Source organism: Ictalurus punctatus, chromosome 12 (genome assembly GCF_001660625.3).
Source record: "Ictalurus punctatus breed USDA103 chromosome 12, Coco_2.0, whole genome shotgun sequence".
NCBI lineage: Eukaryota > Metazoa > Chordata > Actinopteri > Siluriformes > Ictaluridae > Ictalurus > Ictalurus punctatus.
The window spans coordinates 4,093,711-4,116,527 of NC_030427.2; the positions used below are offsets into that span (position 1 = coordinate 4,093,711).

The 22,817-nt window shown below is 46.3% G+C and overlaps 2 protein-coding genes and 6 non-coding genes across 8 annotated transcripts in view; 5 read left to right on the plus strand and 3 right to left on the minus strand.

Annotated features, from left to right (window-relative positions):
• The window catches only part of LOC108272388 (piwi-like protein 1), a 496,438-nt gene that overhangs the window by 407,442 nt on the left and 66,179 nt on the right, over positions 1–22,817 (plus strand). The gene's annotated exons all lie outside the window — the stretch shown is intronic.
• Positions 1–22,817, plus strand: part of atg3 (autophagy related 3) — a gene marked incomplete in the record, with an annotated part of 729,311 nt that overhangs the window by 227,638 nt on the left and 478,856 nt on the right.
• Positions 297–369, minus strand: trnak-uuu (transfer RNA lysine (anticodon UUU)). Its single transcript has one exon. It is a non-coding gene; the product is annotated as a tRNA-Lys (tRNA).
• On the plus strand, positions 7,541–7,612 carry trnaw-cca (transfer RNA tryptophan (anticodon CCA)). Its single transcript has one exon. It is a non-coding gene; the product is annotated as a tRNA-Trp (tRNA).
• Positions 13,985–14,057, minus strand: trnak-uuu (transfer RNA lysine (anticodon UUU)). The gene has a single exon. It is a non-coding gene; the product is annotated as a tRNA-Lys (tRNA).
• trnak-uuu (transfer RNA lysine (anticodon UUU)) lies at positions 15,504–15,576 on the minus strand. The gene has a single exon. It is a non-coding gene; the product is annotated as a tRNA-Lys (tRNA).
• Positions 18,203–18,274, plus strand: trnaw-cca (transfer RNA tryptophan (anticodon CCA)). Its single transcript has one exon. It is a non-coding gene; the product is annotated as a tRNA-Trp (tRNA).
• On the plus strand, positions 19,734–19,805 carry trnaw-cca (transfer RNA tryptophan (anticodon CCA)). The gene has a single exon. It is a non-coding gene; the product is annotated as a tRNA-Trp (tRNA).

Genomic DNA, 22,817 nt, shown 5'->3' on the forward strand with positions numbered 1-22,817 from the left:
CGGGGTCATTCAATGTGCTCTTTTTCACACAGACCCATGATTTTCTGCGCAGTCTAATAAGGATGCTGTTATATGGACTCCAATCTCTATGATGACCACCCATGTCTTTGTCACTTCATGCTAAAAGGTAAAAAAGCTTAGGTAGCAACACTCTCACCTAGTAACCATTAGTAACTTGACAACCTGCTGAATGTTTACCCTTAGTTTGCCCATTTTGCTTGCTGAACAAAACATGCTGGAAAGAGGCACCTTAGATGGTTTCACTGGACCTCTCAGAGGATCTGGAGGGTCTACAACACCCAAACAGGGACTTGAACCCTGGACCCTCAGATTAAAAGTCTGACGCTCTACCGACTGAGCTATCTGGGCTCGATGAGTGAGAGCGCACTTTACCCCTGGAGCTTGTAGGTCAGGCCTGTGGACGCTCTAGTTCAACGGTTCTCACAGACATAAATGGTGCTCAGCCCTTGGCTTGGAAAGGGCCCATCCCATCTGGTTCTCATGGCTTTCTACAAACTATTAACACAGCTCAGCACCACTATTCAAGGATACAAACCAACAGGGTTCAACCACGGCTCTGTCCTTCATACTTCTTTACCCACTGACTGCCTGCAGTCTGAGACATACAAAGAGACAAGGTTCTTGTGAAACCTGTAAAATGGTGACGTTAACCAAGAGAATGTTGAACTTTGGTCCTATCTGTTATGTTGGCCAGTTTCTAAGTTGAGATCAACTTAACCCCAGTGCTTTCTGTTTAACGACCTTGTTCGTATTTTTGTTTACAACTAGCACACTTTTGACCAGCATGTCGCTTGGAAATCGTTACCAGCATAACTCTTATTCGTAAGGCTCACTCTGGAGGCTTGTCTTGGTTCAAGGAATGCCTTCGTGTCATGGTATGAGAACAAGTAGAATAGCATCAGCATTTTTAATTAAACTTGGCTTTTCTGCACAAGGAGACCAAAATTTCTAACAAACACGTTAATTCCACACCACAAACTGACGTGTAATCTTGGCTCTGTATGCCTCGCAAAAAGCAGGTTTACGCCACCTTTGCCACTGATTGCCCATCGTCTGACACGTATAATGACACAAAGGCCTCGTACAAATGGTAAATGTGTGAAGTTACCCAGAAGAAGGCTGAACCATGGTTCTATCGCATAGGCAGTTGAGTCCCTGAGTTGCGCTTCAGGTATAAGTTGTCCGCGCTTCACTCTCACGCACTGGGGTGAGATCTACCATTTGATCTTGAAAATCTCCCTTAATGTCCAGGGAAGGGAAACCAGGCAGGTTATCCCTTTAAAGGGCTCGTGCCTTGTCCTCTGAAAGAGCTCTTGCCCAGATGTCAGACACTAGTCGCAACAGTCACAGCCCACCACCTGTCTCCGAGTTCCAATGCGTCTTGATCGCCACGCCGATGAACAAGTATGCCTTGCACCACGATGCGCTATAGGCTTCGAGCTGGGACCTCGTGGCGCAACGAAGTGCGTCTGACTCCAGATCAGAAGGTTCAAATCATGTCGGGGTCATTCAATGTGCTCTTTTTCACACAGACCCATGATTTTCTGCGCAGTCTAATAAGGATGCTGTTATATGGACTCCAATCTCTATGATGACCACCCATGTCTTTGTCAACTTCATGCTAAAAGGTAACAAAGCTTAGGTAGCAACACTCTCACCTAGTAACCATTAGTAACTTGACAACCTGCTGAATGTTTACCCTTAGTTTGCCCATTTTGCTTGCTGAACAAAACATGCTGGAAAGAGGCACCTTAGATGGTTTCACTGGACCTCTCAGAGGATCTGGAGGGTACTACAACACCCAAACGGGACTTGAACCCTGGACCCTCAGATTAAAAGTCTGATGCTCTACCGACTGAGCTATCTGGCTCGAGAGAGAGAGAGCGCACTTTACCCTCGAGCTTGTAGTCAGGCCTGTGGACGCTCTAGTTCAACGGTTCTCACAGACATAAATGGTGCTCAGCCCTTGGCTTGGAAAGGGCCCATCCCATCTGGTTCTCATGGCTTTCTACAAACTATTAACACAGCTCAGCACCACTATTCAAGGATACAAACCAACAGGGTTCAACCACGGCTCTGTCCTTCATACTTCTTTACCCACTGACTGCCTGCAGTCTGAGACATACAAAGACAAGGTTCTTGTGAAACCTGTAAATGGTGACGTTAACCAAGAGAATGTTGAACTTTGGTCCTATCTGTTATGTTGGCCAGTTTCTAAGTTGAGATCAACTTAACCCCAGTGCTTTCTGTTTAACGACCTTGTTCGTATTTTTGTTTACAACTAGCACACTTTTGACCAGCATGTCGCTTGGAAATCGTTACCAGCATAACTCTTATTCGTAAGGCGCACTCTGAAGGCTTGTCTTGGTTCAAGGAATGCCTTCGTGTCATGGTATGAGAACAAGTAGAATAGCATCAGCATTTTTAATTAAACTTGGCTTTTCTGCACAAGGAGACCAAAATTTCTAACAAACACGTTAATTCCACACCACAAACTGACGTGTAATCTTGGCTCTGTATGCCTCGCAAAAAGCAGGTTTACGCCACCTTTGCCACTGATTGCCCATCGTCTGACACGTATAATGACACAAAGGCCTCGTACAAATGGTAAATGTGTGAAGTTACCCAGAAGAAGGCTGAACCATGGTTCTATCGCATAGACAGTTGAGTCCCTGAGTTGCGCTTCAGGTATAAGTTGTCCGCGCTTCACTCTCACGCACTGGGGTGAGATCTACCATTTGATCTTGAAAATCTCCCTTAATGTCCAGGAAGGGAAACCTGGCAGGTTATCCCTTTAAAGGGCTCGTGCCTTGTCCTCTGAAAGAGCTCTTGCCCAGATGTCAGACACTAGTCGCAACAGTCACAGCCCACCACCTGTCTCCGAGTTCCAATGCGTCTTGATCGCCACGCCGATGAACAAGTATGCCTTGCACCACGATGCGCTATAGGCTTCGAGCTGGGACCTCGTGGCGCAACGGACTGCGTCTGACTCCAGATCAGAAGTTGCGTGTTCAAATCACGTCGGGGTCATTCAATGTGCTCTTTTCACACAGACCCATGATTTATTTTCTGCGCAGTCTAATAAGGATGCTGTTATATGGACTCCAATCTCTATGATGACCACCCATGTCTTTGTCAACTTCATGCTAAAAGGTAACAAAGCTTAGGTAGCAACACTCTCACCTAGTAACCATTAGTAACTTGACAACCTGCTGAATGTTTACCCTTAGTTTGCCCATTTTGCTTGCTGAACAAAACATGCTGGAAAGAGGCACCTTAGATGGTTTCACTGGACCTCTCAGAGGATCTGGAGGTACTACAACACCCAAACAGGGACTTGAACCCTGGACCCTCAGATTAAAAGTCTGATGCTCTACCGACTGAGCTATCTGGGCTCGAGAGAGAGAGAGCGCACTTTACCCTCGAGCTTGTAGGTCAGGCCTGTGGACGCTCTAGTTCAACGGTTCTCACAGACATAAATGGTGCTCAGCCCTTGGCTTGGAAAGGGCCCATCCCATCTGGTTCTCATGGCTTTCTACAAACTATTAACACAGCTCAGCACCACTATTCAAGGATACAAACCAACAGGGTTCAACCACGGCTCTGTCCTTCATACTTCTTTACCCACTGACTGCCTGCAGTCTGAGACACAAAGAGACAAGGTTCTTGTGAAACCTGTAAAATGGTGACGTTAACCAAGAGAATGTTGAACTTTGGTCCTATCTGTTATGTTGGCCAGTTTCTAAGTTGAGATCAACTTAACCCCAGTGCTTTCTGTTTAACGACCTTGTTCGTATTTTTGTTTACAACTAGCACACTTTTGACCAGCATGTCGCTTGGAAATCGTTACCAGCATAACTCTTATTCGTAAGGCTCACTCTGGAGGCTTGTCTTGGTTCAAGGAATGCCTTCGTGTCATGGTATGAGAACAAGTAGAATAGCATCAGCATTTTTAATTAAACTTGGCTTTTCTGCACAAGGAGACCAAAATTTCTAACAAACACGTTAATTCCACACCACAAACTGACGTGTAATCTTGGCTCTGTATGCCTCGCAAAAGCAGGTTTACGCCACCTTTGCCACTGATTGCCCATCGTCTGACACGTATAATGACACAAAGGCCTCGTACAAATGGTAAATGTGTGAAGTTACCAGAAGAAGGCTGAACCATGGTTCTATCGCATAGGCAGTTGAGTCCCTGATTTGCGCTTCAGGTATAAGTTGTCCACGCTTCACTCTCACGCACTGGGGTGAGATCTACCATTTGATCTTGAAAATCTCCCTTAATGTCCAGGGAAGGGAACCAGGCAGGTTATCCCTTTAAAGGGCTCGTGCCTTGTCCTCTGAAAGAGCTCTTGCCCAGATGTCAGACACTAGTCGCAACAGTCACAGCCCACCACCTGTCTCCGAGTTCCAATGCGTCTTGATCGCCACGCCGATGAACAAGTATGCCTTGCACCACGATGCGCTATAGGCTTCGAGCTGGGACCTCGTGGCGCAACGTACTGCGTCTGACTCCAGATCAGAAGGTTCAAATCACGTCGGGGTCATTCAATGTGCTCTTTTTCACACAGACCCATGATTTTCTGCGCAGTCTAATAAGGATGCTGTTATATGGACTCCAATCTCTATGATGACCACCCATGTCTTTGTCAACTTCATGCTAAAAGGTAACAAAGCTTAGGTAGCAACACTCTCACCTAGTAACCATTAGTAACTTGACAACCTGCTGAATGTTTACCCTTAGTTTGCCCATTTTGCTTGCTGAACAAACATGCTGGAAAGAGGCACCTTAGATGGTTTCACTGGACCTCTCAGAGGATCTGGAGGGTACTACAACACCCAAACAGGACTTGAACCCTGGACCCTCAGATTAAAAGTCTGACGCTCTACCGACTGAGCTATCTGGGCTCGAGGAGCGAGAGCGCACTTTACCCTGGAGCTTGTAGGTCAGGCCTGTGGACGCTCTAGTTCAACGGTTCTCACAGACATAAATGGTGCTCAGCCCTTGGCTTGGAAAGGGCCCATCCCATCTGGTTCTCATGGCTTTCTACAAACTATTAACACAGCTCAGCACCACTATTCAAGGATACAAACAACAGGGTTCAACCACGGCTCTGTCCTTCATACTTCTTTACCCACTGACTGCCTGCAGTCTGAGACATACAAAGAGACAAGGTTCTTGTGAAACCTGTAAAATGGTGACGTTAACCAAGAGAATGTTGAACTTTGGTCCTATCTGTTATGTTGGCCAGTTTCTAAGTTGAGATCAACTTAACCCCAGTGCTTTCTGTTTAACGACCTTGTTCGTATTTTTGTTTACAACTAGCACACTTTTGACCAGCATGTCGCTTGGAAATCGTTACCAGCATAACTCTTATTCGTAAGGCGCACTCTGAAGGCTTGTCTTGGTTCAAGGAATGCCTTCGTGTCATGGTATGAGAACAAGTAGAATAGCATCAGCATTTTTAATTAACTTGGCTTTTCTGCACAAGAGACCAAAATTTCTAACAAACACGTTAATTCCACACCACAAACTGACGTGTAATCTTGGCTCTGTATGCCTCGCAAAAAGCAGGTTTACGCCACCTTTGCCACTGATTGCCCATCGTCTGACACGTATAATGACACAAAGGCCTCGTACAAATGGTAAATGTGTGAAGTTACCCAGAAGAAGGCTGAACCATGGTTCTATCGCATAGGCAGTTGAGTCCCTGAGTTGCGCTTCAGGTATAAGTTGTCCACGCTTCACTCTCACGCACTGGGGTGAGATCTACCATTTGATCTTGAAAATCTCCCTTAATGTCCAGGGAAGGGAAACCAGGCAGGTTATCCCTTTAAAGGGCTCGTGCCTTGTCCTCTGAAAGAGCTCTTGCCCAGATGTCAGACACTAGTCGCAACAGTCACAGCCCACCACCTGTCTCCGAGTTCCAATGCGTCTTGATCGCCACGCCGATGAACAAGTATGCCTTGCACCACGATGCGCTATAGGCTTCGAGCTGGGACCTCGTGGCGCAACGGTACTGCGTCTGACTCCAGATCAGAAGGTTCAATCAAACGTCGGGGTCATTCAATGTGCTCTTTTTCACACAGACCCATGATTTTCTGCGCAGTCTAATAAGGATGCTGTTATATGGACTCCAATCTCTATGATGACCACCCATGTCTTTGTCAACTTCATGCTAAAGGTAACAAAGCTTAGGTAGCAACACTCTCCACCTAGTAACCATTAGTAACTTGACAACCTGCTGAATGTTTACCCTTAGTTTGCCCATTTTGCTTGCTGAACAAAACATGCTGGAAAGAGGCACCTTAGATGGTTTCACTGACCTCTCAGAGGATCTGGAGGGTACTACAACACCCAAACAGGGACTTGAACCCTGGCCCTCAGATTAAAAGTCTGACGCTCTACCGACTGAGCTATCTGGGCTCGATGAGTGAGAGCGCACTTTACCCTGGAGCTTGTAGGTCAGGCCTGTGGACGCTCTAGTTCAACGTTCTCACAGACATAAATGGTGCTCAGCCCTTGGCTTGGAAAGGGCCCATCCCATCTGGTTCTCATGGCTTTCTACAAACTATTAACACAGCTCAGCACCACTATTCAAGGATACAAACCAACAGGGTCAACCACAGCTCTGTCCTTCATTCCTTACTTCTTGCACTGCTCTGCAGTCTGAGACATACAAAGAGACAAGGTTCTTGTGAAACCTGTAAAATGGTGACGTTAACCAAGAAATGTTGAACTTTGGTCCTATCTGTTATGTTGGCCAGTTTCTAAGTTGAGATCAACTTAACCCCAGTGCTTTCTGTTTAACGACCTTGTTCGTATTTTTGTTTACAACTAGCACACTTTTGACCAGCATGTCGCTTGGAAATCGTTACCAGCATAACTCTTATTCGTAAGGCGCACTCTGAAGGCTTGTCTTGGTTCAAGGAATGCCTTCGTGTCATGGTATGAGAACAAGTAGAATAGCATCAGCATTTTTAATTAAACTTGGCTTTTCTGCACAAGGAGACCAAAATTCTAACAAACACGTTAATTCCACACCACAAACTGACGTGTAATCTTGGCTCTGTATGCCTCGCAAAAAGCAGGTTTACGCCACCTTTGCCACTGATTGCCCATCGTCTGACACGTATAATGACACAAAGGCCTCGTACAAATGGTAAATGTGTGAAGTTACCCAGAAGAAGGCTGAACCATGGTTCTATCGCATAGACACTTGAGTCCCTGAGTTGCGCTTCAGGTATAAGTTGTCCACGCTTCACTCTCACGCACTGGGGTGAGATCTACCATTTGATCTTGAAAATCTCCCTTAATGTTCAGGGAAGGGAAACCTGGCAGGTTATCCCTTTAAGGGCTTGTGCCCTGTCCTCTGAAAGAGCTCTTGCCCAGATGTCAGACACTAGTCGCAACAGTCACAGCCCACCACCTGTCTCCGAGTTCCAATGCGTCTTGATCGCCACGCCGATGAACAAGTATGCCTTGCACCACGATGCGCTATAGGCTTCGAGCTGGGACCTCGTGGCGCAACGGAAGCGCGTCTGACTCCAGATCAGAAGGTTGCGTGTTCAAATCACGTCGGGGTCATTCAATGTGCTCTTTTCACACAGACCCATGATTTTCTGCGCAGTCTAATAAGGATGCTGTTATATGGACTCCAATCTCTATGATGACCACCCATGTCTTTGTCAACTTCATGCTAAAAGGTAACAAAGCTTAGGTAGCAACACTCTCACCTAGTAACCATTAGTAACTTGACAACCTGCTGAATGTTTACCCTTAGTTTGCCCATTTTGCTTGCTGAACAAAACATGCTGGAAAGAGGCACCTTAGATGGTTTCACTGGACCTCCAGAGGATCTGGAGGGTACTACAACACCCAAACAGGCACTTGAACCCTGGACCCTCAGATTAAAAGTCTGATGCTCTACCGACTGAGCTATCTGGGCTCGGGAGCGAGAGCGCACTTTACCCTGGAGCTTGTAGGTCAGGCCTGTGGACGCTCTAGTTCAACGGTTCTCACAGACATAAATGGTGCTCAGCCCTTGGCTTGGAAAGGGCCCATCCCATCTGTTCTCATGGCTTTCTACAAACTATTAACACAGCTCAGCACCACTATTCAAGGATACAAACCAACAGGGTTCAACCACGGCTCTGTCCTTCATACTTCTTTACCCACTGACTGCCTGCAGTCTGAGACATACAAAGAGACAAGGTTCTTGTGAAACCTGTAAAATGGTGACGTTAACCAAGAGAATGTTGAACTTTGGTCCTATCTGTTATGTTGGCCAGTTTCTAAGTTGAGATCAACTTAACCCCAGTGCTTTCTGTTTAACGACCTTGTTCGTATTTTTGTTTACAACTAGCACACTTTTGACCAGCATGTCGCTTGGAAATCGTTACCAGCATAACTCTTATTCGTAAGGCTCACTCTGAAGGCTTGTCTTGGTTCAAGGAATGCCTTCGTGTCATGGTATGAGAACAAGTAGAATAGCATCAGCATTTTTAATTAAACTTGGCTTTTCTGCACAAGGAGACCAAATTTCTAACAAACACGTTAATTCCACACCACAAACTGACGTGTAATCTTGGCTCTGTATGCCTCGCAAAAAGCAGGTTTACGCCACCTTTGCCACTGATTGCCCATCGTCTGACACGTATAATGACACAAAGGCCTCGTACAAATGGTAAATGTGTGAAGTTACCCAGAAGAAGGCTGAACCATGGTTCTATCGCATAGGCAGTTGAGTCCCTGAGTTGCGCTTCAGGTATAAGTTGTCCGCGCTTCACTCTCACGCACTGGGGTGAGATCTACCATTTGATCTTGAAAATCTCCCTTAATGTCCAGGGAAGGGAAACCAGGCAGGTTATGCCTTTAAAGGGCTCGTGCCTTGTCCTCTGAAAGAGCTCTTGCCCAGATGTCAGACACTAGTCGCAACAGTCACAGCCCACCACCTGTCTCCGAGTTCCAATGCGTCTTGATCGCCACGCCGATGAACAAGTATGCCTTGCACCACGATGCGCTATAGGCTTCGAGCTGGGACCTCGTGGCGCAACGGAAGTGCGTCTGACTCCAGATCAGAAGGTTCAAATCATGTCGGGGTCATTCAATGTGCTCTTTTTCACACAGACCCATGATTTTTTTCGCAGTCTAATAAGGATGCTGTTATATGGACTCCAATCTCTATGATGACCACCCATGTCTTTGTCAACTTCATGCTAAAAGGTAACAAAGCTTAGGTAGCAACACTCTCACCTAGTAACCATTAGTAACTTGACAACCTGCTGAATGTTTACCCTTAGTTTGCCCATTTTGCTTGCTGAACAAAACATGCTGGAAAGAGGCACCTTAGATGGTTTCACTGGACCTCTCAGAGGATCTGGAGGGTACTACAACACCCAAACAGCACTTGAACCCTGGACCCTCAGATTAAAAGTCTGACGCTACCGACTGAGCTATCTGGGCTCGAGGAGCGAGAGCGCACTTTACCCTGGAGCTTGTAGGTCAGGCCTGTGGACGCTCTAGTTCAACGGTTCTCACAGACATAAATGGTGCTCAGCCCTTGGCTTGGAAGGGCCCATCCCATCTGGTTCTCATGGCTTTCTACAAACTATTAACACAGCTCAGCACCACTATTCAAGGATACAAACCAACAGGGTTCAACCACGGCTCTGTCCTTCATACTTCTTTACCCACTGACTGCCTGCAGTCTGAGACATACAAAGAGACAAGGTTCTTGTGAAACCTGTAAAATGGTGACGTTAACCAAGAGAATGTTGAACTTTGGTCCTATCTGTTATGTTGGCCAGTTTCTAAGTTGAGATCAACTTAACCCCAGTGCTTTCTGTTTAACGACCTTGTTCGTATTTTTGTTTACAACTAGCACACTTTTGACCAGCATGTCGCTTGGAAATCGTTACCAGCATAACTCTTATTCGTAAGGCGCACTCTGAAGGCTTGTCTTGGTTCAAGGAATGCCTTCGTGTCATGGTATGAGAACAAGTAGAATAGCATCAGCATTTTTAATTAAACTTGGCTTTTCTGCACAAGGAGACCAAAATTTCTAACAAACACGTTAATTCCACACCACAAACTGACGTGTAATCTTGGCTCTGTATGCCTCGCAAAAAGCAGGTTTACGCCACCTTTGCCACTGATTGCCCATCGTCTGACACGTATAATGACACAAAGGCCTCGTACAAATGGTAAATGTGTGAAGTTACCCAGAAGAAGGCTGAACCATGGTTCTATCGCATAGGCAGTTGAGTCCCTGAGTTGCGCTTCAGGTATAAGTTGTCCACGCTTCACTCTCACGCACTGGGGTGAGATCTACCATTTGATCTTGAAAATCTCCCTTAATGTCCAGGGAAGGGAAACCGGCAGGTTATCCCTTTAAAGGGCTCGTGCCTTGTCCTCTGAAAGAGCTCTTGCCCAGATGTCAGACACTAGTCGCAACAGTCACAGCCCACCACCTGTCTCCGAGTTCCAATGCGTCTTGATCGCCACGCCGATGAACAAGTATGCCTTGCACCACGATGCGCTATAGGCTTCGAGCTGGGACCTCGTGGCGCAACGGAAGTGCGTCTGACTCCAGATCAGAAGGTTCAAATCACGTCGGGGTCATTCAATGTGCTCTTTTTCACACAGACCCATGATTTTCTGCGCAGTCTAATAAGGATGCTGTTATATGGACTCCAATCTCTATGATGACCACCCATGTCTTTGTCAACTTCATGCTAAAAGGTAACAAAGCTTAGGTAGCAACACTCTCACCTAGTAACCATTAGTAACTTGACAACCTGCTGAATGTTTACCCTTAGTTTGCCCATTTTGCTTGCTGAACAAAACATGCTGGAAAGAGGCACCTTAGATGGTTTCACTGGACCTCTCAGAGGATCTGGAGGGTACTACAACACCCAAACAGGCACTTGAACCCTGGACCCTCAGATTAAAAGTCTGACGCTCTACCGACTGAGCTATCTGGCTCGAGGAGCGAGAGCGCACTTTACCCTGGAGCTTGTAGGTCAGGCCTGTGGACGCTCTAGTTCAACGGTTCTCACAGACATAAATGGTGCTCAGCCCTTGGCTTGGAAAGGGCCCATCCCATCTGGTTCTCATGGCTTTCTACAAACTATTAACACAGCTCAGCACCACTATTCAAGGATACAAACCAACAGGGTTCAACCACGGCTCTGTCCTTCATACTTCTTTACCCACTGACTGCCTGCAGTCTGAGACATACAAAGAGACAAGGTTCTTGTGAAACCTGTAAAATGGTGACGTTAACCAAGAGAATGTTGAACTTTGGTCCTATCTATTATGTTGGCCAGTTTCTAAGTTGAGATCAACTTAACCCCAGTGCTTTCTGTTTAACGACCTTGTTCGTATTTTTGTTTACAACTAGCACACTTTTGACCAGCATGTCGCTTGGAAATCGTTACCAGCATAACTCTTATTCGTAAGGCTCACTCTGGAGGCTTGTCTTGGTTCAAGGAATGCCTTCGTGTCATGGTATGAGAACAAGTAGAATAGCATCAGCATTTTTAATTAAACTTGGCTTTTCTGCACAAGGAGACCAAAATTTCTAACAAACACGTTAATTCCACACCACAAACTGACGTGTAATCTTGGCTCTGTATGCCTCGCAAAAAGCAGGTTTACGCCACCTTTGCCACTGATTGCCCATCGTCTGACACGTATAATGACACAAAGGCCTCGTACAAATGGTAAATGTGTGAAGTTACCCAGAAGAAGGCTGAACCATGGTTCTATCGCATAGGCAGTTGAGTCCCTGAGTTGCGCTTCAGGTATAAGTTGTCCGCGCTTCACTCTCACGCACTGGGGTGAGATCTACCATTTGATCTTGAAAATCTCCCTTAATGTCCAGGGAAGGGAAACCAGGCAGGTTATGCCTTTAAAGGGCTCGTGCCTTGTCCTCTGAAAGAGCTCTTGCCCAGATGTCAGACACTAGTCGCAACAGTCACAGCCCACCACCTGTCTCCGAGTTCCAATGCGTCTTGATCGCCACGCCGATGAACAAGTATGCCTTGCACCATGATGCGCTATAGGCTTCGAGCTGGGACCTCGTGGCGCAACGGAAGTGCGTCTGACTCCAGATCAGAAGGTTCAAATCATGTCGGGGTCATTCAATGTGCTCTTTTTCACACAGACCCATGATTTTTTTCTGCGCAGTCTAATAAGGATGCTGTTATATGGACTCCAATCTCTATGATGACCACCCATGTCTTTGTCAACTTCATGCTAAAAGGTAACAAAGCTTAGGTAGCAACACTCTCACCTAGTAACCATTAGTAACTTGACAACCTGCTGAATGTTTACCCTTAGTTTGCCCATTTTGCTTGCTGAACAAAACATGCTGGAAAGAGGCACCTTAGATGGTTTCACTGGACCTCTCAGAGGATCTGGAGGGTACTACAACACCCAAACAGACTTGAACCCTGGACCCTCAGATTAAAAGTCTGACGCTCTACCGACTGAGCTATCTGGGCTCGAGAGCGAGAGCGCACTTTACCCTGGAGCTTGTAGGTCAGGCCTGTGGACGCTCTAGTTCAACGGTTCTCACAGACATAAATGGTGCTCAGCCCTGGCTTGGAAAGGGCCCATCCCATCTGGTTCTCATGGCTTTCTACAAACTATTAACACAGCTCAGCACCACTATTCAAGGATACAAACCAACAGGGTTCAACCACGGCTCTGTCCTTCATACTTCTTTACCCACTGACTGCCTGCAGTCTGAGACATACAAAGAGACAAGGTTCTTGTGAAACCTGTAAAATGGTGACGTTAACCAAGAGAATGTTGAACTTTGGTCCTATCTATTATGTTGGCCAGTTTCTAAGTTGAGATCAACTTAACCCCAGTGCTTTCTGTTTAACGACCTTGTTCGTATTTTTGTTTACAACTAGCACACTTTTGACCAGCATGTCGCTTGGAAATCGTTACCAGCATAACTCTTATTCGTAAGGCGCACTCTGAAGGCTTGTCTTGGTTCAAGGAATGCCTTCGTGTCATGGTATGAGAACAAGTAGAATAGCATCAGCATTTTTAATTAAACTTGGCTTTTCTGCACAAGGAGACCAAAATTTCTAACAAACACGTTAATTCCACACCACAAACTGACGTGTAATCTTGGCTCTGTATGCCTCGCAAAAAGCAGGTTTACGCCACCTTTGCCACTGATTGCCCATCGTCTGACACGTATAATGACACAAAGGCCTCGTACAAATGGTAAATGTGTGAAGTTACCCAGAAGAGGCTGAACCATGGTTCTATCGCATAGGCAGTTGAGTCCCTGAGTTGCGCTTCAGGTATAAGTTGTCCACGCTTCACTCTCACGCACTGGGGTGAGATCTACCATTTGATCTTGAAAATCTCCCTTAATGTCCAGGGAAGGGAAACCAGCAGGTTATGCCTTTAAAGGGCTCGTGCCTTGTCCTCTGAAAGAGCTCTTGCCCAGATGTCAGACACTAGTCGCAACAGTCACAGCCCACCACCTGTCTCCGAGTTCCAATGCGTCTTGATCGCCACGCCGATGAACAAGTATGCCTTGCACCATGATGCGCTATAGGCTTCGAGCTGGGACCTCGTGGCGCAACGGAAGTGCGTCTGACTCCAGATCAGAAGGTTCAAATCATGTCGGGGTCATTCAATGTGCTCTTTTTCACACAGACCCATGATTTATTTTCTGCGCAGTCTAATAAGGATGCTGTTATATGGACTCCAATCTCTATGATGACCACCCATGTCTTTGTCAACTTCATGCTAAAAGGTAACAAAGCTTAGGTAGCAACACTCTCACCTAGTAACCATTAGTAACTTGACAACCTGCTGAATGTTTACCCTTAGTTTGCCCATTTTGCTTGCTGAACAAAACATGCTGGAAAGAGGCACCTTAGATGGTTTCACTGGACCTCTCAGAGGATCTGGAGGGTACTACAACACCCAAACAGGGACTTGAACCCTGGACCCTCAGATTAAAAGTCTGACGCTCTACCGACTGAGCTATCTGGGCTCGATGAGTGAGAGCGCACTTTACCCTCGAGCTTGTAGGTCAGGCCTGTGGACGCTCTAGTTCAACGGTTCTCAGACATAAATGGTGCTCAGCCCTTGGCTTGGAAAGGGCCCATCCCATCTGGTTCTCATGGCTTTCTACAAACTATTAACACAGCTCAGCACCACTATTCAAGGATACAAACCAACAGGGTTCAACCACGGCTCTGTCCTTCATACTTCTTTACCCACTGACTGCCTGCAGTCTGAGACATACAAAGAGACAAGGTTCTTGTGAAACCTGTAAAATGGTGACGTTAACCAAGAGAATGTTGAACTTTGGTCCTATCTATTATGTTGGCCAGTTTCTAAGTTGAGATCAACTTAACCCCAGTGCTTTCTGTTTAACGACCTTGTTCGTATTTTTGTTTACAACTAGCACACTTTTGACCAGCATGTCGCTTGGAAATCGTTACCAGCATAACTCTTATTCGTAAGGCACTCTGGAGGCTTGTCTTGGTTCAAGGAATGCCTTCGTGTCATGGTATGAGAACAAGTAGAATAGCATCAGCATTTTTAATTAAACTTGGCTTTTCTGCACAAGGAGACCAAATTTCTAACAAACACGTTAATTCCACACCACAAACTGACGTGTAATCTTGGCTCTGTATGCCTCGCAAAAGCAGGTTTACGCCACCTTTGCCACTGATTGCCCATCGTCTGACACGTATAATGACACAAAGGCCTCGTACAAATGGTAAATGTGTGAAGTTACCCAGAAGAAGGCTGAACCATGGTTCTATCGCATAGGCAGTTGAGTCCCTGAGTTGCGCTTCAGGTATAAGTTGTCCACGCTTCACTCTCACGCACTGGGGTGAGATCTACCATTTGATCTTGAAAATCTCCCTTAATGTCCAGGGAAGGGAAACCAGGCAGGTTATCCCTTTAAAGGGCTCGTGCCCTGTCCTCTGAAAGAGCTCTTGCCCAGATGTCAGACACTAGTCGCAACAGTCACAGCCCACCACCTGTCTCCGAGTTCCAATGCGTCTTGATCGCCACGCCGATGAACAAGTATGCCTTGCACCACGATGCGCTATAGGCTTCGAGCTGGGACCTCGTGGCGCAACGGAAGTGCGTCTGACTCCAGATCAGAGGTTGTTTCAAATCACGTCGGGGTCATTCAATGTGCTCTTTTTCACACAGACCCATGATTTTCTGCGCAGTCTAATAAGGATGCTGTTATATGGACTCCAATCTCTATGATGACCACCCATGTCTTTGTCAACTTCATGCTAAAAGGTAACAAAGCTTAGGTAGCAACACTCTCACCTAGTAACCATTAGTAACTTGACAACCTGCTGAATGTTTACCCTTAGTTTGCCCATTTTGCTTGCTGAACAAAACATGCTGGAAAGAGGCACCTTAGATGGTTTCACTGGACCTCTCAGAGGATCTGGAGGTACTACAACACCCAAACAGGGACTTGAACCCTGGACCCTCAGATTAAAAGTCTGACGCTCTACCGACTGAGCTATCTGGGCTCGAGAAGTGAGAGCGCACTTTACCCTCGAGCTTGTAGGTCAGGCCTGTGGACGCTCTAGTTCAACGGTTCTCACAGACATAAATGGTGCTCAGCCCTTGGCTTGGAAAGGGCCCATCCCATCTGGTTCTCATGGCTTTCTACAAACTATTAACACAGCTCAGCACCACTATTCAAGGATACAAACCAACAGGGTTCAACCACGGCTCTGTCCTTCATACTTCTTTACCCACTGACTGCCTGCAGTCTGAGACATACAAAGAGACAAGGTTCTTGTGAAACCTGTAAAATGGTGACGTTAACCAAGAGAATGTTGAACTTTGGTCCTATCTATTATGTTGGCCAGTTTCTAAGTTGAGATCAACTTAACCCCAGTGCTTTCTGTTTAACGACCTTGTTCGTATTTTTGTTTACAACTAGCACACTTTTGACCAGCATGTCGCTTGGAAATCGTTACCAGCATAACTCTTATTCGTAAGGCTCACTCTGAGGCTTGTCTTGGTTCAAGGAATGCCTTCGTGTCATGGTATGAGAACAAGTAGAATAGCATCAGCATTTTTAATTAAACTTGGCTTTTCTGCACAAGGAGACCAAAATTTCTAACAAACACGTTAATTCCACACCACAAACTGACGTGTAATCTTGGCTCTGTATGCCTCGCAAAAAGCAGGTTTACGCCACCTTTGCCACTGATTGCCCATCGTCTGACACGTATAATGACACAAAGGCCTCGTACAAATGGTAAATGTGTGAAGTTACCCAGAAGAAGGCTGAACCATGGTTCTATCGCATAGGCAGTTGAGTCCCTGAGTTGCGCTTCAGGTATAAGTTGTCCACGCTTCACTCTCACGCACTGGGGTGAGATCTACCATTTGATCTTGAAAATCTCCCTTAATGTTCAGGGGAAGGGAAACCTGGCAGGTTATCCCTTTAAAGGGCTTGTGCCCTGTCCTCTGAAAGAGCTCTTGCCCAGATGTCAGACACTAGTCGCAACAGTCACAGCCCACCACCTGTCTCCGAGTTCCAATGCGTCTTGATCGCCACGCCGATGAACAAGTATGCCTTGCACCACGATGCGCTATAGGCTTCAAGCTGGGACCTCGTGGCGCAACGGAAGCGCGTCTGACTCCAGATCAGAAGGTTTGCGTGTTCAAATCACGTCGGGTCATTCAATGTGCTCTTTTTCACACAGACCCATGATTTTCTGCGCAGTCTAATAAGGATGCTGTTATATGGACTCCAATCTCTATGATGACCACCCATGTCTTTGTCAACTTCATGCTAAAAGGTAACAAAGCTTAGGTAGCAACACTCTCACCTAGTAACCATTAGTAACTTGACAACCTGCTGAATGTTTACCCTTAGTTTGCCCATTTTGCTTGCTGAACAAAACATGCTGGAAAGAGGCACCTTAGATGGTTTCACTGGACCTCTCAGAGGATCTGGAAGGTACTACAACACCCAAACAGGCACTTGAACCCTGGACCCTCAGATTAAAAGTCTGATGCTCTACCGACTGAGCTATCTGGGCTCAAGGAGCGAGAGCGCACTTTACCCTGGAGCTTGTAGGTCAGGCCTGTGGACGCTCTAGTTCAACGGTTCTCACAGACATAAATGGTGCTCAGCCCTTGGCTTGGAAAGGGCCCATCCCATCTGGTTCTCATGGCTTTCTACAAACTATTAACACAGCTCAGCACCACTATTCAAGGATACAAACCAACAGGGTTCAACCACGGGTCTGTCCTTCATACTTCTTTACCCACTGACTGCCTGCAGTCTGAGACATACAAAGAGACAAGGTTCTTGTGAAACCTGTAAAATGGTGACGTTAACCAAGAGAATGTTGAACTTTGGTCCTATCTGTTATGTTGGCCAGTTTCTAAGTTGAGATCAACTTAACCCCAGTGCTTTCTGTTTTAACGACCTTCTTCGTATTTTTGTTTACAACTAGCACACTTTTGACCAGCATGTCGCTTGGAAATCGTTACCAGCATAACTCTTATTCGTAAGGCGCACTCTGAAGGCTTGTCTTGGTTCAAGGAATGCCTTCGTGTCATGGTATGAGAACAAGTAGAATAGCATCAGCATTTTTAATTAAACTTGGCTTTTCTGCACAAGGAGACCAAAATTTCTAACAAACACGTTAATTCCACACCACAAACTGACGTGTAATCTTGGCTCTGTATGCCTCGCAAAAAGCAGGTTTACGCCACCTTTGCCACTGATTGCCCATCGTCTGACACGTATAATGACACAAAGGCCTCGTACAAATGGTAAATGTGTGAAGTTACCCAGAAGAAGGCTGAACCATGGTTCTATCGCATAGGCAGTTGAGTCCCTGAGTTGCGCTTCAGGTATAAGTTGTCCGCGCTTCACTCTCACGCACCGGGGTGAGATCTACCATTTGATCTTGAAAATCTCCCTTAATGTCCAGGGAAGGGAAACCAGGCAGGTTATGCCTTTAAAGGGCTCGTGCCTTGTCCTCTGAAAGAGCTCTTGCCCAGATGTCAGACACTAGTCGCAACAGTCACAGCCCACCACCTGTCTCCGAGTTCCAATGCGTCTTGATCGCCACGCCGATGAACAAGTATGCCTTGCACCACGATGCGTTATAGGCTTCGAGCTGGGACCTCGTGGCGCAACGGAAGCGTGTCTGACTCCAGATCAGAAGGTTGCGTGTTCAAATCACGTCGGGGTCATTCAATGTGCTCTTTTTCACACAGACCCATGATTTTCTGCGCAGTCTAATAAGGATGCCTGTTATATGGACTCCAATCTCTATGATGACCACCCATGTCTTTGTCAACTTCATGCTAAAAGGTAACAAAGCTTAGGTAGCAACACTCTCACCTAGTAACCATTAGTAACTTGACAACCTGCTGAATGTTTACCCTTAGTTTGCCCATTTTGCTTGCTGAACAAAACATGCTGGAAAGAGGCACCTTAGATGGTTTCACTGGACCTCTCAGAGGATCTGGAGGGTACTACAACACCCAAACAGGCACTTGAACCCTGGACCCTCAGATTAAAGTCTGATGCTCTACCGACTGAGCTATCTGGGCTCGATGAGTGAGTGCGCACTTTACCCTCGAGCTTGTAGGTCAGGCCTGTGGACGCTCTAGTTCAACGGTTCTCACAGACATAAATGGTGCTCAGCCCTTGGCTTGGAAAGGGCCCATCCCATCTGGTTCTCATGGCTTTCTACAAACTATTAACACAGCTCAGCACCACTATTCAAGGATACAAACCAACAGGGTTCAACCACGGCTCTGTCCTTCATACTTCTTTACCCACTGACTGCCTGCAGTCTGAGACATACAAAGAGACAAGGTTCTTGTGAAACCTGTAAAATGGTGACGTTAACCAAGAGAATGTTGAACTTTGGTCCTATCTGTTATGTTGGCCAGTTTCTAAGTTGAGATCAACTTAACCCCAGTGCTTTCTGTTTAACGACCTTGTTCGTATTTTTGTTTACAAACTAGCACACTTTTGACCAGCATGTCGCTTGGAAATCGTTACCAGCATAACTCTTATTCGTAAGGGGCACTCTGAAGGCTTGTCTTGGTTCAAGGAATGCCTTCGTGTCATGGTATGAGAACAAGTAGAATAGCATCAGCATTTTTAATTAAACTTGGCTTTTCTGCACAAGGAGACCAAAATTTCTAACAAACACGTTAATTCCACACCACAAACTGACGTGTAATCTTGGCTCTGTATGCCTCGCAAAAAGCAGGTTTACGCCACCTTTGCCACTGATTGCCCATCGTCTGACACGTATAATGACACAAAGGCCTCGTACAAATGGTAAATGTGTGAAGTTACCCAGAAGAAGGCTGAACCATGGTTCTATCGCATAGGCAGTTGAGTCCCTGAGTTGCGCTTCAGGTATAAGTTGTCCGTGCTTCACTCTCACGCACCGGGGTGAGATCTACCATTTGATCTTGAAAATCTCCCTTAATGTCCAGGGAAGGGAAACCAGGCAGGTTATGCCTTTAAAGGGCTCGTGCCTTGTCCTCTGAAAGAGCTCTTGCCCAGATGTCAGACACTAGTCGCAACAGTCACAGCCCACCACCTGTCTCCGAGTTCCAATGCGTCTTGATCGCCACGCCGATGAACAAGTATGCCTTGCACCACGATGCGCTATAGGCTTCGAGCTGGGACCTCGTGGCGCAACGGAAGTGCGTCTGACTCCAGATCAGAAGGTTGCGTGTTCAAATCACGTCGGGGTCATTCAATGTGCTCTTTTTCACACAGACCCATGATTTTCTGCGCAGTCTAATAAGGATGCTGTTATATGGACTCCAATCTCTATGATGACCACCCATGTCTTTGTCAACTTCATGCTAAAAGGTAACAAAGCTTAGGTAGCAACACTCTCACCTAGTAACCATTAGTAACTTGACAACCTGCTGAATGTTTACCCTTAGTTTGCCCATTTTGCTTGCTGAACAAAACATGCTGGAAAGAGGCACCTTAGATGGTTTCACTGGACCTCTCAGAGGATCTGGAGGGTACTACAACACCCAAACAGGCACTTGAACCCTGGACCCTCAGATTAAAAGTCTGATGCTCTACCGACTGAGCTATCTGGGCTCGAGGAGCGAGAGCGCACTTTACCCTCGAGCTTGTAGGTCAGGCCTGTGGACGCTCTAGTTCAACGGTTCTCACAGACATAAATGGTGCTCAGCCCTTGGCTTGGAAAGGGCCCATCCCATCTGGTTCTCATGGCTTTCTACAAACTATTAACACAGCTCAGCACCACTATTCAAGGATACAAACCAACAGGGTTCAACCACGGCTCTGTCCTTCATACTTCTTTACCCACTGACTGCCTGCAGTCTGAGACATACGAAGAGACAAGGTTCTTGTGAAACCTGTAAAATGGTGACGTTAACCAAGAGAATGTTGAACTTTGGTCCTATCTGTATGTTGGCCAGTTTCTAAGTTGAGATCAACTTAACCCCAGTGCTTTCTGTTTAACGACCTTGTTCGTATTTTTGTTTACAACTAGCACACTTTTGACCAGCATGTCGCTTGGAAATCGTTACCAGCATAACTCTTATTCGTAAGGCGCACTCTGAAGGCTTGTCTTGGTTCAAGGAATGCCTTCGTGTCATGGTATGAGAACAAGTAGAATAGCATCAGCATTTTTAATTAAACTTGGCTTTTCTGCACAAGGAGACCAAAATTTCTAACAAACACGTTAATTCCACACCACAAACTGACGTGTAATCTTGGCTCTGTATGCCTCGCAAAAAGCAGGTTTACGCCACCTTTGCCACTGATTGCCCATCGTCTGACACGTATAATGACACAAAGGCCTCGTACAAATGGTAAATGTGTGAAGTTACCCAGAAGAAGGCTGAACCATGGTTCTATCGCATAGACACTTGAGTCCCTGAGTTGCGCTTCAGGTATAAGTTGTCCACGCTTCACTCTCACGCACTGGGGTGAGATCTACCATTTGATCTTGAAAATCTCCCTTAATGTTCAGGGAAGGGAAACCTGGCAGGTTATCCCTTTAAAGGGCTTGTGCCCTGTCCTCTGAAAGAGCTCTTGCCCAGATGTCAGACACTAGTCGCAACAGTCACAGCCCACCACCTGTCTCCGAGTTCCAATGCGTCTTGATCGCCACGCCGATGAACAAGTATGCCTTGCACCACGATGCGCTATAGGCTTCGAGCTGGGACCTCGTGGCGCAACGGAAGTGCGTCTGACTCCAGATCAGAAGGTTCAAATCATGTCGGGGTCATTCAATGTGCTCTTTTTCACACAGACCCATGATTTATTTTCTGTGCAGTCTAATAAGGATGCTGTTATATGGACTCCAATCTCTATGATGACCACCCATGTCTTTGTCAACTTCATGCTAAAAGGTAACAAAGCTTATGTAGCAACACTCTCACCTAGTAACCATTAGTAACTTGACAACCTGCTGAATGTTTACCCTTAGTTTGCCCATTTTGCTTGCTGAACAAAACATGCTGGAAAGAGGCACCTTAGATGGTTTCACTGGACCTCTCAGAGGATCTGGAGGGTACTACAACACCCAAACAGGGACTTGAACCCTGGACCCTCAGATTAAAAGTCTGACGCTCTAGACATAAATGGTGCTCAGCCCTTGGCTTGGAAAGGGCCCATCCCATCTGGTTCTCATGGCTTTCTACAAACTATTAACACAGCTCAGCACCACTATTCAAGGATACAAACCAACAGGGTTCAACCACGGGTCTGTCCTTCATACTTCTTTACCCACTGACTGCCTGCAGTCTGAGACATACAAAGAGACAAGGTTCTTGTGAAACCTGTAAAATGGTGACGTTAACCAAGAGAATGTTGAACTTTGGTCCTATCTGTTATGTTGGCCAGTTTCTAAGTTGAGATCAACTTAACCCCAGTGCTTTCTGTTTAACGACCTTGTTCGTATTTTTGTTTACAACTAGCACACTTTTGACCAGCATGTCGCTTGGAAATCGTTACCAGCATAACTCTTATTCGTAAGGGGCACTCTGAAGGCTTGTCTTGGTTCAAGGAATGCCTTCGTGTCATGGTATGAGAACAAGTAGAATAGCATCAGCATTTTTAATTAAACTTGGCTTTTCTGCACAAGGAGACCAAAATTTCTAACAAACACGTTAATTCCACACCACAAACTGACGTGTAATCTTGGCTCTGTATGCCTCGCAAAAAGCAGGTTTACGCCACCTTTGCCACTGATTGCCCATCGTCTGACACGTATAATGACACAAAGGCCTCGTACAAATGGTAAATGTATGAAGTTACCCAGAAGAAGGCTGAACCATGGTTCTATCGCATAGGCAGTTGAGTCCCTGAGTTGCGCTTCAGGTATAAGTTGTCCGCGCTTCACTCTCACGCACTGGGGTGAGATCTACCATTTGATCTTGAAAATCTCCCTTAATGTCCAGGGAAGGGAAACCTGGCAGGTTATGCCTTTAAAGGGCTCGTGCCTTGTCCTCTGAAAGAGCTCTTGCCCAGATGTCAGACACTAGTCGCAACAGTCACAGCCCACCACCTGTCACTTTACCCTCGAGCTTGTAGGTCAGGCCTGTGGATGCTCTAGTTCAACGGTTCTCACAGACATAAATGGTGCTCAGCCCTTGGCTTGGAAAGGGCCCATCCCATCTGGTTCTCATGGCTTTCTACAAACTATTAACACAGCTCAGCACCACTATTCAAGGATACAAACCAACAGGGTTCAACCACGGCTCTGTCCTTCATACT